The 16,015-nt window shown below is 44.8% G+C and overlaps 1 long non-coding RNA gene across 1 annotated transcript; it reads right to left on the bottom strand.

The window, feature by feature from the left end:
- Window positions 1-1,633: 1,633 nt before the first annotated feature.
- Window positions 1,634-4,679, bottom strand: LOC309346520. The gene is made up of 2 exons (XR_014158664.1): window positions 4,591-4,679; window positions 1,634-3,885 (listed from the first exon to the last, which is right to left on the bottom strand). It is a non-coding gene; the product is annotated as an uncharacterized lncRNA (long non-coding RNA).
- Window positions 4,680-16,015: the final 11,336 nt, after the last annotated feature.

Here is a 16,015-nt window from a genome sequence, read left to right as displayed (position 1 = left end):
TTTTATTACAATATGTGTTGTTTCTCAGTTTGGAAAAAAAAAACATTGGAAGGAAACATTTCTTCCCAACTTCTTATAGTGGGCAATAAAAACAAATTGTTTTATGGCATTACCACTTGATATCAATGAAGTTGTTGTAGAGCATTTGTACTGGTAGGAAGCTTTTGAAGGTGGCTCTGCTCAAGCCGAGTGCTCCTCCTTCCTTTGTGAGAAGCTACAAGGTGCTTCAACGCTTGGGTTCACATGGTACCATTTGAACACTGATTTGGTGTGTTTGGGGTACAATATGCAACCACATCTTTGGCTTGACCTGAGAGAATATATCTGTGACCTCACGGCTGGAAAAGCGGGGAAAGAAAGACACGTGTACAACCACCTTAGAATGGGCCCTCACTGAAGAACTAGGGCATCTACAGCAGGGTTGGAGAACCTGCCTTTAAAATAAATCTCAGCATCTTTCATAGAATGGGTAGTTGTGCACACATGCTTCCAGTAGTAGAAGCATGTTTAGGAATGCAAGGAGCAAAGTAAACTTGGAGTGGCACCAACTTTGCCTTGCACTGTTAAAGAGCACCATCTCTTAACAATTCAACTTAAGGGAGAGGAAGGAAGATGGCACTAGTAATTGTCAAGGGAACAGTTCCATTGCTCCCCCACCCCATTTTAGCACACCATCAGTTGTCAAACAAGCCTCTTGACAAGTGTTCTTGGCTTTGCAGGAATTCCCCTCCGCTTGAAAGAATGATAAACCAGTCTGTTTAACCACAGTCATGTCTACCAGCTGCTTCTGTTTATTTACCCACCTTCCCTCCACTGAGCAAGAAGAATTTGCAGAAACAGCCATGCTGAATATGTTAAGATAGCACAAATGTTTGTTGGAATTTTCTGAGGGCTGAATGCAAAAGCTTCTGCATGGAGATTCTGTGGAGTGTGTGACAGCTATTGAGTCATTTAATTAAGAAGCTCCAGCTAATGGTGAAATACAAGAGCTGATCTTTAATGGTCCGTGAAATAAAGTCATTAAGGGGTGAGCTGTCAACAGAGGCTATTCACAGCAGGAATGGGCTGACTGTTTACTAGAACTGCCACTGAGGCTTTAAATTTACAAATAGACTGTATATTCAGCATACCTTAAGGCAGGGATGGGCAGCATGATACCCTTCAGGTTTTTCTTTATTACCTTCATATCCTACCTTATTTTCATCATGGGACCCAACAAGGGTATACATGTGGTTCTCAGGCAGTCACCCATCCAGACACTGCCTGGGCCCTAGCAAGGTGGTGGCTGCTGTGCCTTCAGACTCCATGATTAGGCATGATGGGAGTTGTAGTCCAACATACCTTCCACATTTGCTACCCTTGCCTAAGGAATAACAAATCTGTTAAGTGATACTGTGTGCTTTTGCTTAAGACCCTGTGTGTATTGCGTAAGGCCAAGGTCCCCAGATCCGCCATACTTTGCCAGAACCCTAAAAAGTGTTAGTGGTAACCAAGTTCACTGGAAGTGCTGGTGAGCTCTGGTGCACCCTATGCCCATCTCTAACACATAAATAACACCAGCAAAATAGCCCTTTGAAACGTATGCTGCAAGCATGGTGAATTTAGCAAAAGATCAAACAACTGAGAATCTGCATGATTTCTCAGTAATGGGGCTTTATTCCTTACACCATGAAAGGCCTGCACCAGGCTTGAGGGGTCAGCCCTCAACATAAAGGTGCTGTGGTGGCCTTCCTGTGGGGGAAATGCTTCTCGGACCCTGGGAGTGCTGCTCCAATCGAGGCAGGTTACTTCCATTTCTCACAACGGCTTGCTGTAGTCCTGCAGTGGACATTTCAGTACAACTTCCCCAAAGCTGGTGGCTGCAACATAGCAGAGGGGGAAAGAACCCATATTTTCCCCCTTTCTGGTAGTTGGTCTGAAAATACAAGTGAGAAAAGGCCAGCTGTTTTATTTCCTATTTGGCTCATAACCTGACACAAACTGCTACAAAAGAACTGTATCCATCCTACCAATGAGATTGTTATCTTTCCTTTCCAACTGTGCTGTGCTTACAGAACTCTGTACACACCTCTTCTTGTTGGGGCTTCCAGGTCAGGAGCACCCCAGACCCTGAGATTTCAGTGCCCAACCCTGAGACTTTGGGATGTCCTTTGTAGGTGTCATGGGGAGTGGTACCTCGTGATCCTTCCCCTGCACTCCCACCACTGAGCCCTGGAGACAGGTTAATTGGGAGACTGGAGGTAGGAAGCCTCATGAGAGAGTCAATGCAATAATTTGCAACCAGCTCCTGCCAGGATGATGCTTGCAAGGCACAAGTCCTCCCTCTGCTGCCTCGAGGGGACCTGGCAAGCCTAGAGACTTCATGTCAGCCCTAGAGGTCTGGCAACCCTATTCATGCACTCCTAAGCAGCTGGTGAGATGGGGTATGGAAATGGGCATCTTGTCATTGCTACTAGGAAGGAATTTAGAGGCCTGCCTTCCTCCACCCTCACCTCAACGTTTGTCGAGGCCAACAATACTGGTTTTGACATTCCAGGACTTCATCCGCTCTAGATCCTCTGAATAAAAATGGTCAAAATACTCGAGCAAACAAATCAACAGGAAATAGCTTATGAAAGAGTTTCAACCAAGATTGCTGCAAAAACATAACAAGAAGAGGAAGAAGATGGTGGCAGTTGGAAAGCACAATTCTGGGAGGTGCTGTGAGTTCATCTCAAAGATACACAAGGGAAAGGGAAGAGCTTTAAGGGCCAAGCAAGTAGTGCAGTGAATTCAGGCAGGTCAGCTCAAGGAGAGCACAGGTTCTGCTATGAGTTTCCTCTTTCTTCATGCATGCATTTCACATTCCTGCACTGTTGTGCTTTGGTAATGAACCTCATCTACTGAAAGCTTGGCCCGGCATCTTGCAACCACAAAGGGGCTGCATTATTTTGTGAAACTTGAACAGGATGATTTACAGAGCAGCTTAAGTCCAGGTCTTTGGTTAAGCTAATTGACTCAGCTGGCTTTGTTCCAAGCACTCTGTCTTAATTGGTTAGCAGCTCAAGCTGCTGGAAACCAGGCCTGCAAAAATAATACTGTAGTCTGGTAATGATGTCACTTGAGTCTAGCTGTGTTTATGTGGCATCTTCCTCATTGGACTCCGATATATGAAGAATCTTGGCATGGTGTTCTTCCAAGTGATACTGCTTGTATGCTGCTTATATTGCATCATGAGTGCTCTGTCAGTAGTGGACCATCAATCTGAAGCAACAATTTCCACTGATTCCCTTATCCCAGAATCATTTTAGCATGTAATTCAGTTATAGGACGGAGTGATGAAAGAAAGACAGACATCTGTACAACGACAAACAAACATGACTAAAAGCTCTGCTTAGTGAAGCCTCTGTCCAATAATAGAGCAAAGCAGTGTGTCCCCCAACAAGGATATACTGCAGAACAGGGAAGGCAGAGCAGCCAGAGGTGGCTATTTAAAATGCAAATACCAAAGGTAGGACTGGGTGGAAGGGCCATACTCGGTGGTAGGTGCATGCAGAAGGCCCCAGGTTCAATGCGTGACAGGGTTAGGAAGGACTCACACCTCAAACCCTGGAAAACTACTGCTGCTGATATTTCTTTGGCGATCACTCGTAGCTGAGTAAGATTGTCTTCCATGAAACAGTCTTAACAGTGAGTCTGTAAGTGACTGGAGGCCAAATTATGGATCCACACGTCCTTCCACAGTAAGGACATAGGTTTCCAGGCAGGAGGTGATCACTGTGAGCATTTGCCAAATGTGCCTTCCTCTTAGCACATTTCTCCCTTTCGTCCTGAGTTTGAGCGTCTTCAAAGTGTTGACAAGGCTGAGCTAGAGTGATCAATTATCTGATGGCATAAGGCTGTTTTCTGTGTTCCTAAGAGAAGCTCGGGACATGGGTGGTGTTGTGGTCTAAGCCACAGAGCCTAGGGCTTGCCGATCAGAAGGTTGGCAGTTCGAATCCCCGCAACAGAGTGTCGGCAGGTGTCGGGGTGGCTGCTGCCAGGGTCCTGGGGCTGAGGACAGCTACCCAAGGATTAGAAAAGTTTTCAGCAGGTGTTTACAAGTTAAGACAGAAGGCGGCTGCTGAGACTCTATCGGCAGGGCAGCCACAGGACGGCGGTGCTAAAGACTTCTCATTGTTGTCAAATGAGCCTCACTAATTTAGGGAGGGACCAGTGCCACTCCTGCAGATGATCTCATTGACTGAGCTGGGATATAAGAGTTCAGGGAGATGGACTGGGGTGGTGCTGTGGGTTAAACCACAGAGCCTAGGACTTGCCGATCAGAAGGTCGGCGGTTCGAATCCCCGCAACGGGGTGAGCTCCCGTCGCTCGGTCCCTGCTCCTGCCAACCTAGCAGTTCAAAAGCACATCAAAGTGCAAGTAGATAAATAGGTACCGCTCCAGTGGGAAGGTAAACGGCGTTTCCGTGTCCTGCCCTGGTTCGCCAGAAGCGGCTTAGTCATACTGGCCACATGACCCGGAAGCTGTATGCTGGGTCCCTCAGCCAATAAATCGAGATGAGTGCCGCAACCCCAGTCGGTCACAAATGGACCTAACGGTCAGGGGTACCTTTACCTTTAAGGGAAGCTCAGCTTTAAATGCTTATAGCTCAGCGCTTTGTTCTGGCTGTGAAATACTGAGCCACAGCTGCCTTTACCTTTTCCCTCCACTTCTCTTCCTGTTTGTAAGCCTGTTTGTAAGGCTGGTCTCTCTGTCTCTCCCTCTCCTCTTTTTATGTAAACTTATTCTGTCTATAAAGAAAGATTATAAAAAAGCAGCAAGCAAGCAAATAACAGTCATTTCCTTGCACAATGCCAACCCATGACCTAATTCTTCCCATACAATCCATTCCATAGCATCTTGGTTCTGGGCTCCACACTCTTTTTAGGGAAACTGAAGGTGTGAAGCAAGGCTGGGGAGGGAAGGCGCCCTGAGGACAGCTCCAAGGGCCAGTTTGACAGACCCGACCCTCTCCATGCCTGTGTGAAATGAAGTGTTTTATCAAGATAGATGCTGTGAACTTGCAGGGTGCCTCAGCCAGACAAGAAACAAGGCGTGCTTTGGAAATCCTACCGCAGAAGGGTTTGGAAAAACAGGTGTAACCTTCCACCAGTAGGTGGAGATAAACCCTCAACAATGCTGGTTTCTTTTTAGTTTAAACTAAGCATTAGGCGCCAGATCGTCAGGCCTGGTTACAGATATTTCAGAAGGGGGTAGCCTGGGCAGCCTGCCTGTTGCCACTTTGGTGCCCTGGTGATGGCACAGGCAAACATTAAGAAAAGGCTATCAAGTATGTTGTACTTCCACTGTTGGAGGTTACATGCCTCTGAATGCCAATTGCTGGGAATTACAAATAGGGAGAGTGCTTTTGTGCTCGGATCCTGCTTGTGGGTTCCACACAGGCACCCAATTGGCTGCTGTGAAAACAGGATGCGTGAATGGATGAGCCATTGGCCTGATCTAACAGACTCTTCTTAGGTTCTCACACAAGCATTAAGAGGAGGTTGGAAGCTGCAGCAGTGCAGCCTCTGGGAGTCAAGCAGCAGCAGCAGGTGCTTGGGAGGGCAAACCAGGCATCAGCCCTGGTGGGCCCTGCTAGGGTGCATAAAGGTCAAGGGACCCTTGACCGTTAGGTCCAGTCGTGGCCGACTCTGGGGTTGCGGCGCTCATCTCGCTTTACTGGCCGAGGGAGCCAGCATACAGCTTCCAGGTCATGTGGCCAGCATGACTAAGCTGCTTCTGGCGAACCAGAGCAGCGCGCGGAAATGCTGTCTACCTTCCCGCCAGAGCGGTACCTATTTATCTACTTGCACTTTGTGCTATCAAACTGCTAGGTTGGCAGGAACAGGGACCAAACAACGGGCGCTCACCCCGTTGTGGGGATTCGAACTGCTGACCTTCTGATCGGCAAGCCCTAGGCTCTGTGGTTTAACCCACAGTGGGGTGCATAGCCCCCAACAAATGCCTCTGTGTGCTGGGTCCTTGGCCTCCTGATTGTATTAAAATCGTCCTTATATTAAAACATTGAGTGAACATGAAATGCAGTTGCACAATCCTAACTCACTTAAATGTCAATTTATCAGTTATCAGTGATGACACCTGAAAAGTTCTTGGGGAACACACATGATGAAGCAAAGTATATTTCTAGGTTGGCATGTTAAGATCTGTGAAATAAAAATAACAGTATATTTTAATGACAGAAGTCCAGCAGTGAGGGGCGAGCTCATTGTTTGGCAGGTACTTGTCTTCCCTGGTGCCACCCATTGATAAACAAAAGCTTCTATATTTTGTTTTATTTTAAATTGCTCCCCCATTTTCAAACACTACTGGGTCCAGGAGTTTGTGAAAATAAAAAGACGTGGTAGAGGGAACAGACTGTTTTTAAGGAAAGGGCTGGTACTTTGATGCTTTGTTTTTATTGTAATGATAGATGGATAGATAGATAGATGAGAGAGAGAGATCCTACTAATGATTAATTGTGGTGTTTTTTTACTGATTGGTGGTTTCTACCCTTAAGGAGGATGGAAAGCAGGGCTGGTGAAAGGTGTGGCCTAGGAGGAGTCCTGCAGGGGGCCGACAGTGAGGTCTGGAGGGCCACATTTGCCCCCAAAGTCAGAGGTTCTCCACCCCTGCCTTAAGTGCTAAAGCCACAATGTTACAGACTGTGCCCAATACACCCCAACCACTTTACATTTTCTATCCCTGCCACTTTTTTTTGGATAAGCGTGTGTTTTACTAATTTTTCTATTTAGCCTGTGAAATTGGAAGAGGGAAAGCATCCAGCCGCAATCATCTGGCACGTGTAAACTAACAGAGGGCACTTGAAAGCCTTGTTTACTCCAAAAAGACCAAAGAGAAGCGCCAGCGGTGGCTGTCAAAATGCCCAACCAACATTCCACTCCTGCATCAGAGAGAACATTTGGCTCGTTCCCTGAACTTGTTATGCAATCTACGGGATGGGGCCCTGGGCTGCTGCTTTGGGAATATCTCCCTTACATAACATGGCATGGAGCCTTTCCTATGGAAGCTCACCAGGATCTTTCCCAGGACAAAACCACCCCCTGCTTCTAGATGTTACACACACACACACCCAACCCCCCACTTATTCCAAGAATGATACTCGAAAGAGGGTAAGCTAAGGTTACCAGATTGTTTTCAATGAATCTGGGGACACTTTTTAACTTCAATGGATTTTGTATGGGGACTGATTTGTAAATCCGGGGACTGTCCCCGGAAAACGGGGACGTCTGGTAACCCTAGGGTAAGTAAATAAATACTCTTTTGCCTTTGGAACTGTGGTTATTGGAACATGGTGCTCTTGTTTTCATTTAAGTTGTTTAATTAAAGCCCTTTTGCTGAGTTCAGCGGCAGTGAGAGGGCTGGCCCTACCATTAGGCAGAGATAGGCAGCTGCCTCAGGCTGCACATGCAGAGGGGTGGGGAGTGGGCAAAGGTGAAATGTCCAGCCTGGCCTGGCCTGGCCTGTGCTCCTCAAGCTAGGCTGAGGCGCTTGTAGGTGCAGTACTCTCAGCTCAATTATTGTCAAAGGCTTTTCTTTCTAGAATGCACTACACAGCTCAAACATAAATCAGGTTACAAGGTAAGCAAGTCAGAGCACTATGGCATGTGGCTAGGCGTAATCTAACATATTGTCCCCAACACTTGACACACACCCTGAGCTCATCTTTTGAAGAGTAGGGTGGATGTTGTGATTTACATGGTTGGTGTCCGGAGCCTCAGGCAAGCAAACAAACAAACCCTCCTGTGAGTAGGTTGCGTCTGCTTAAGTCAGTGCAGCCAGCATTGTATACCTGGAAGTGGAGGTGTGTTGATCAGCTCACTGGCCTATCCATCCTTGGGTGCCTCCCTGGCAGTGCAAAATGCTCTGATGATGGGAGGCAGAGGTGCAGCTCCTCCACTCTCAGAATGTCCAAAATGACCAAGGCAAGACTTTCCCCTGCCAGATCCCTCAACCCCTCCTTAGCATCTGGATCAGTGCCCCCAAACCACATCAACCCTCCCCATGATCGAGTTCCTCGTCCCATTTCTCCTCCCCATCAGAGGTCCAAAGGTTCCCCACCCCAATCTAGGGAGTGGGGAGTGAAGCAAGAGTCTGAGATCCTGAGGTTCAGCTACAAGGCAATTTCAACAAGATTCCAAGTTGCTTGCCCAAGCAGATTATCTGCATATCAGTGGTTAAGCTGCATGGTTTCTTTATTTATAATATTGCTAAAAAGAAAATCAAATAAGCTTCAGAAATAGCCTTAGCTGAGGCCAGATAGCCAGCTCTGCTATTGCATTACTGAGAAGCTAATGTATTATGAACTGATGCCAAGATATTCCTGCGTAGCACAGAAGAAAGTAAATGGAAATTTCTATTTCTGGGATATGCTTTGCCGCATGCCATGCAATCATGGGAAATGTCAAGATCACAAAGAGTGCATAGATAACCCAGTTAATTAGGAATGTTTTTTTGTCCCATCCCTCCAAATGGTTAGGATCTGAATATTGCCTTTATAGGTTGGGTTAAAAAACAACAATAAAAGAGATCAACAGACAGAACCCCCCCCCCCCCAAGTATTTTGTAAAGGAACTTGCAGAATGCTGGATAGAGAGAATGTGATTTTGCATTGGCAGTCAATCAGTTTTTTTTATCTCCCCGCCAATTTATTTTGCAACCACATTAAGTTCCCAGGCTAAAAGAGGACACTGGCAGAGAGGCCTTAAAAGTGATTGCATGAATTGATAGGTTAGCTGCAGAGATAGCAACAAACAATTAGCAAGTGCCTTGATGGTTCTGTGAGTCACCTGTATGGACCACCAATGTCCACAGACCAGAGTTTGAGAATCTCTGCTATTGCTGGAAGCTAAGTGTTTGGAACATCTGTCCCTCCAGATGTTGATGAACTACAACTCCCATCATCCCCAGCCATTGGCCATGTTGTTTGATCTGGTGGTGGGAGTTGCATTTCAGCAACAGCTGGAATGCTAAAGGTTCACCACACCTGCTATTGGCCATAGAACTCAGCAAAGCTCACATCCAACCGTTTGTGGAATGCTCTCCATGGGAGGCTTGTCTGGCACCTTCATTATATATATTTAGGCACCAGGTAGAAAGGTTTCTCTATAACCAGGCTTTTGGCTGATTAACATTCTATGGCCTTTAAAATGTGGGAGGGTTTTTTGGGGCTTGTTTTTGTTTTACTGTGTATTTTGTGTTCTCATTTTATATTTTTATATTGTGAACCGCTCTGTGATCTTCAGATGAAGGGTGGTATACTACTACTGATGATGATGATGATGATGATGATGATGATGATGAAATGGCTTTCAGGCAACACTACTGGTGACTCTAGGAGACCTAAGAACAGCAACCACAGTCTTATCCAGACACTGTCCAAGACTTGATTTGTCCTGGACAGTATCTGGATATGACTAAGATTGCTTTTCTTAGGTCTGCTAGACTCAGGTCTGGTACACTAATAAGTGCACAAAATCCTGATTTGATTGCAAAAATAATAACAGTTAATTGGGGCATCATTAAAAGCCAATTTAATATTTCCTCTATTAAGGGGAACCTAATTACTTTTCTCTATAATGACTGTAATTGGTTAATACAATGGCAAATATGATTGTTTTTATTTACATTCCAGTTTTAATAAGGGAATGATTAAATTAATATCCCACTTTTTGCTTGAAATTGAAAAGCATTTATGTCATAGGTATTTTGGAGAAATTTCTGAATGTGTGAGGATATAGTTATAGCATGCTTCATGTTAGCTTGGTTTGGGGTGTTTGGGGTCCCCCCCCAAATGGCACCTTTTGGTACAGTGATTCTCTCAACCTGGGAACAAGAATTAAAAGTGCCAAAACAAAGAAAGATCAAGGAAAACCATATATGGAAAGTTTAATATTCTTTTTATCCTATGTGGAATCTACACACCTTAAAAAATGCTGTGAGAATGGTGTTTTTAAAAAGTTTTGAAAAATACATTGAATTGTCCATAGCTCACTGCTGCCATCTAGTGTCACATTTGTATGTTGCACTTTGCAACACACTTAAAACTTTTTGCTTGCAGCTGTATAGCTGAGCCCCTAGTGTTGCTTAAAATGTGGTGGTTTAAAAAATTAATATATAAATCAGGCCTGCACTGGCTTTTAAAGATAACATTCAGGTCACAAATTAGCAACACTGAAGCAGTCACCCTCACAGTCCTGTATTCCTGTCTTATGAAATTACGGCAAATGATTCAATGAACTTTAAGATTTATTGCCTTCTTCCTCCCATCATTGATGTGTGACTTAATGCTGACATACACTTTCTTAAACAAAAACAAAAACGAAACAAAAAGTGAAGTTCAGTTCCCAATAACATCTCACTCTCGTAGTGCCAACTAAATCTTGCATTTTTAAGATGCAAAGTCATGCTGAATCCCAAACTGACTGCTGTGGTTATTGCAAAAGTGGCAACCAAATGGAACACCTGCCTAAACTGGATGTACCAGTTTGAGGCTAATTGCAGAGGGAAAAGATCAAGGTTTTTACCCAGGAGGAGAACCAACCACAGCAGCATTGGGCAGCAAAGGATTACAGTGTCTCTATCCCAGGAATAGGGAACCTTGGGCCCTCCAGATGTTGTTGAACTACATTTCCCATCATGCAGTTATACTCGTTTGTGAGAAAGGCTTTGGGGGTTAAGCCTGAAGGAAAATCTGTACCCTCTCCCTTGTGGTACACCTTTGGGAGAAGGAAAGGATAAGGAGTAAACCTTACATAAATCCGGAGTAGAGTCCCTAAGGCCTCATCAGTGAGGCCAAGGTGGGGCCTTGACAACTGGGCAGCCTAGGACCTCCATATACACTGCCCAGGCTTGCGCTCAGCAGAGATTCACCCCAGGAGGCACGCTCAATTGTCTCTTGAGATAAACAGATGCCAACAATAACAACAAGAAGAAATGCAATAGATCTAGACTATGTACGAAAAGCAAGTACTCAGGCTCCATTGATTCTAGAATAAAATGTGTGCATGCAGCCCAAGGCTAACCCTGCCCAACAACAGTCCTGGCTTGACATAAGAGTCATACATTGGAAGTCAAACAGCTTAGTTCCCGAACGTTTTGGCTCCTGAACATTGCAAACCCGGAAGTGACTGTTTCGGTTTGCAAACGTTCTTTGGAAGCCGAACATCTGACAGGGCTTCTGCAGCTTATGATTGGCTGCAGGAGCTTCCTGCAGCTAATCAGAAGCCGCACTTTGGTTTTTGAATGTTTTGGAAGTCGAACGGACTTCCGAAATGGATTCTGTTCAACTTCCAAGGTACGACTATACTCATGAGCACTTAAAGAAGATGTGATCTTGCTCCTTATAAACAGAACTGTATTATGTTGTTGTTGTTGTTTAGTTGTGTCCGACTCTTTGTGACCCCATGGACCAGAGCACGCCAGGCACTTATGTCTTCCACTGCCTCCCGCAGTTTGGTCAAACTCATGCTGGTAGCTTCAAGAACACTGTCCAACCATCTCGTCCTCTGTCGTCCCCTTCTCCTTCTGCCCTCCATCTTTCCCAACATCAGGGTCTTTTCCAGGGAGTCTTCTCTTCTCATGAGGTGGCCAAAGTATTGGAGCTTCAGCTTCAGGATCTGTCCTTCCAGTGAGCACTCAGGGCTGATTTCCTTAAGAATGGATAGGTTTGATCTTTTTGCAGTCCATGGGACTCTCAAGAGTCTCCCCCAACACCATAATTCAAAAGCATCAATTCTTCAGCGATCAGCCTTCTTTATGGTCCAGCTTTCACTTCCATACATCACTACTGGGAAAACCATAGCATTAACTATACGGACCTTTGTTGGCAAGGTGATGTTTCTACTTTTTAAGATGCTGTCTAGGTTTGTCATTACTTTTCTCCCAAGGAGCAGGTGTCTTTTAATTTCGTGGCTGCTGTCACCATCTGCAGTGATCATGGAGCCCAAGAAACTGTATATAAAACTGTATATAACCTCCAGCCAAATTGCTTAGAATTTAACTTTCCCCACAGCCCTCTACAACTTGGCTGCCACTATATTCTCAGCTTTGCTTCGGATAATAGGATAGGAACAAGAAGACCATAAGGTCATAAGAAGACTCTGCTGGATCAGGTCAATGACCCATCTAGACCAGCATTCTATGGCCAACTGATGCTGGTGGGAAACCTGCAAGCAGGACTTGAGCACAAGAGCACTCTCCCCTCCTATGGTTTCTAGCACCTAGTATTCAGAAGTATTACTGCCTCCGAGCCTTGAAGTAGAGCATAGTCATCATGGCTAGTAGCCATCGCTATTCTTCTCCATGAGCCTCTAGACAATCTCTGCAAGAGTGACATTCCACCTAACCATGGCAGGAACCACATGAGTTGGGCTCATCTCTGCAGCATACTCAATATAATTGTTAATTCAGCCCTGTTTCTTCATGAGAGGTGGGGGGGGTGGGGGCATGGAAACATTTGAGAAAAGAACAAGCAGTACAATTTTAATCACTTACATAAACAGGATAAGGGTTGCTTTCCTAAATGTTATCCTGCATAACCTTTCAGTAATAACCTAGGCAAACATTACTTTTAAATGGCTGTAATTAATTAAATTAGAATAACACATCCTTCTTTTATTAAAATAAATAAACTAAAGCTGATGTTTGGCTAAAGACTTGGGTGCCACCCTAATGATTTTTCTTTTCTTTCTTTTTTGGATTCGTTTATTAATTTACTAGCTCAATAACTATTGGCTGCCCCTGGGAGATGTTTGTTAATATTTTATGTCATGTAAACATCTGGATCCAATTTAGCCAAGGAACATTTGTGAGACAAAGCTGGCGTCTTGCCAAGAAAATTTTGTAGGTGCCTGACTATGAGATTGCTCCATTTGCATTATTCTTTGGAGATAAAATTACTATCAGTTAGCTTTGCTGAGATTTGTTTAAGACACGCCCCTGTCTCCACTTGTCTAAGCACTAAGCATCATAGGGAAAATGAAGAAATGAAACCCTTTTAGGATTCTGCTATGGGAAAATTAAGGCATTAGTCAGGTTATATATGGAATAATAATGATTTGTTTGCTGAGGGAGTAGGCTGGCTTTGTTGATAGAGCAAACAAGGGTGTCAGAGAAAAAGTCAGGCTATACCTCACTACCTAACACTCTATTTTCTAAATTCAGAAAGGGCCCTTTGTTTTGTTTCAGTGGGAATGTCCCCTTCCACATACAGGCCACATTCACACCATGCATTTAAAGCTGTATGGTATCACTTTAAGCAGCTGTGGCTTCTGCCAAAGAATTCTGGGAGTCGTAGTCTATTATAGGTGCTGGGAATTGCTTGGAGACACCTGTCCCTCATGCAGAACCGTAATTCTCAAGAGATCCTTGGGAAAAGATATTGGTTGTTAAACCACCCTGAGAAATTTGAATATTTGACTTTTTTTTCTTTTCTTTTTTTGCAAACTGATGTGGAAATGAAGGAAAAATGAACTTAAGAATGAGGAAATGAGAAACTAAAATAAACTGAAATTGAGAGATTTTGCACATCCCTCCATAGCTCAGTGGGAACTAGCTGGAACCATAGGGCTTGACCACACTTCCATTTGTCCTGCCACTTTCCGCTGAGGAAACCCACTGTTTATCGCTAAATCGGAACAAATGTCAATCCGTTTTTCTGCAGATTTACTTTCCCCCATTTCTGTGGTAAACAGCGGGTTTTCCTGGGGCGCCTAGAAAGCATGGGATAAGCAGAAGTGTGGACGAGCTCTTAGTCTTACCCATGTACCAAGCGCTAGCTGATCTATGCAGATGTTGACCTTTTATTGATTCATAAATACAGCTACTGAAGTTCTTGTGACTCCTGTGTTTCCAGGTATTAATGCAGACCCACTGTAAGTTATCCTCACATAGTGAGTACTCTTCTGAAACTCATGGGATACTACCAAGTTGCCTATAAGAAATGGTTACGATATTTGGGGCTTTTAAGTTTAGAAAAAGGTGAGTAAGTGGGAACATGAAAGATGCACAGGGTGGAGAAAGTTGACAGAGAGAAGTTTCTCTCTCATAATACTAGAATCTGAGGCCATTCAATGAATCTGAAGGTTGGAAGATTTAGGACAGACCAAATATAGTACTTCTTCACATGGGACATAGTTAAACTATGGAATCTGATTCCCCAAGATGCAGTGATGGCCACCAACCTGGATGGTTTTAGAAGAGGATTAGCAAGTTCAAGGGTAGGGCTGTCAATGTTCTACTTCCATTATAACCCAACGAAGAGGATGGGGAATGCTTAAAACTCAGTGGGAGAGTATCTGCTTTGCATGCAGAAGGTCCCAAAATCAATACCCAGAAACATATCCAGGTAAGGCTAGGGGTGTCCCCTATCTGAATTCATGGAGGGAAGAGGAGGAGGAGAAGAAGAGTTTGGATTTGATATCCCGCCTTTCACTCCCTTTAAGGAGTCTCAAAGCGGCTAACATTCTCCTTTCCCTTCCTCCCCCACAACAAACACACTGTGAGGTGAGTGGGGCTGAGAGACTTCAGAGAAGTGTGACTAGCCCAAGGTCACCCAGCAGCTGCATGTGGAGGAGCAGAGACGCGAACCCGGTTCCCCAGATTACGAGACTACCGCTCTTAACCACTACACCACACTGGAGGGCCACTACCAGTCAGAGCAGATGATCCTGAGCTAGCTGGACTAATGTTTCTATGATATTGGGAAGGAACTCTGGGTAATTAGCAGGCTCAGAGCAGGACAAGCAAGAACGAAGGATCACAAAAAGCAAGTAAATTTAGGCTACAGATTATATCTGAGGCCCAGCCAAAGGACTCGAAGCCAAAGCTGTTGAGTTGCTTTCCAACAGCCTCCTTCATCTTCCTTTCATGGAGACTGCCAAGAGTCTGGGCTCAATGAGTCTGGGGCAGGCCAATTAGTCCCAATTGTGCTTATCTGAAAGTCAGTAGAGTGTAGCTATTTCCTTTATTCTAGGATGGGATTCCAAGCATGAGTAAAAGGGTTATACAAGCCAGCAAACTAATCTGCCAAACTCTCTTTATCCAACACCCACTTCATACATTTCAAGGATGGTAGCTGCTCCCCTAGTATCTATGAGTTAACGAGGTCTGCACCAGGTTTGCATTGGATGTCCAGGCTTTCAGACTCTTTTTTTTTTCTTTCTTTACTTTAGGAGCAAAGGAAGCTACGTTCTAATGAATAAAACCACTGGTCCGTCTACTAGAAGCAGCTTTCCAGGGGTTCAGACAGGATTCCCTACCAGCCTTACCTAGAAATGACAAAGATCAAACCTGGGACCCTCTGCATGCAAGGCAGATGGCCCTTCCTTCAAAATTATTCTAGTCCTTGCGGTTCTGAATAAAGGATGTAATTAAATATCGACACAGGAAACTGCACTGAGTCAGACCATTTGTCCACCCAGCTCAGCATTGTCCATACTGACTGGTAGTGGCTCTCCAGGCAAAGGACGTTCCCAGCCCTACCCAGAAATTGTGGAGATTGAATCTGGGACCTTATACATGCAATGTCTGTGCTCTACCATTGAGTTATGACTCATCCAGTTTAGGAGAAAAGACTGTGCTCCTTCCCTAGGCAGTGGGACCCAGCAGGGCATGGGAAGTGGCAGCAGGTCTGTCATGGATTCTCCACCTGCTTACCATGTACCGTATTTTTTGCTCTATAAGACTCCCTTTTTCCTCCTAAAAAGTAAGGGGAAATGTGTGTGCGTCTTATGGAGCAAATGCAGGCTGCACAGCTATTCCAGAAGCCAGAACAGCAAGAGGGATTGCTGCTTTCACTGTGCAGAGATCCCTCTTGTTGTTCTGGCCTCTGAGATTCAGAATATTTTTTTTCTTGTTTTCCTCCTCCAGAAACTAGGTGCGTCTTGTGGTCTGGTGCGTCTTATAGAGCGAAAAATGTGGTAACTTATGTCAATCAATTTCTCTGTTAATCCATCTGTCAAGTACAGTGGTACCT

This window comes from Podarcis erhardii (genome assembly GCF_964252035.2).
Source record: "Podarcis erhardii genome assembly, chromosome: 7".
In the NCBI taxonomy this organism is placed as follows: Eukaryota; Metazoa; Chordata; class Lepidosauria; order Squamata; family Lacertidae; genus Podarcis; species Podarcis erhardii.
The sequence above is the reverse complement of the archived record's forward strand: the minus strand, read 5'-3'. Positions and strand labels throughout refer to the sequence as shown.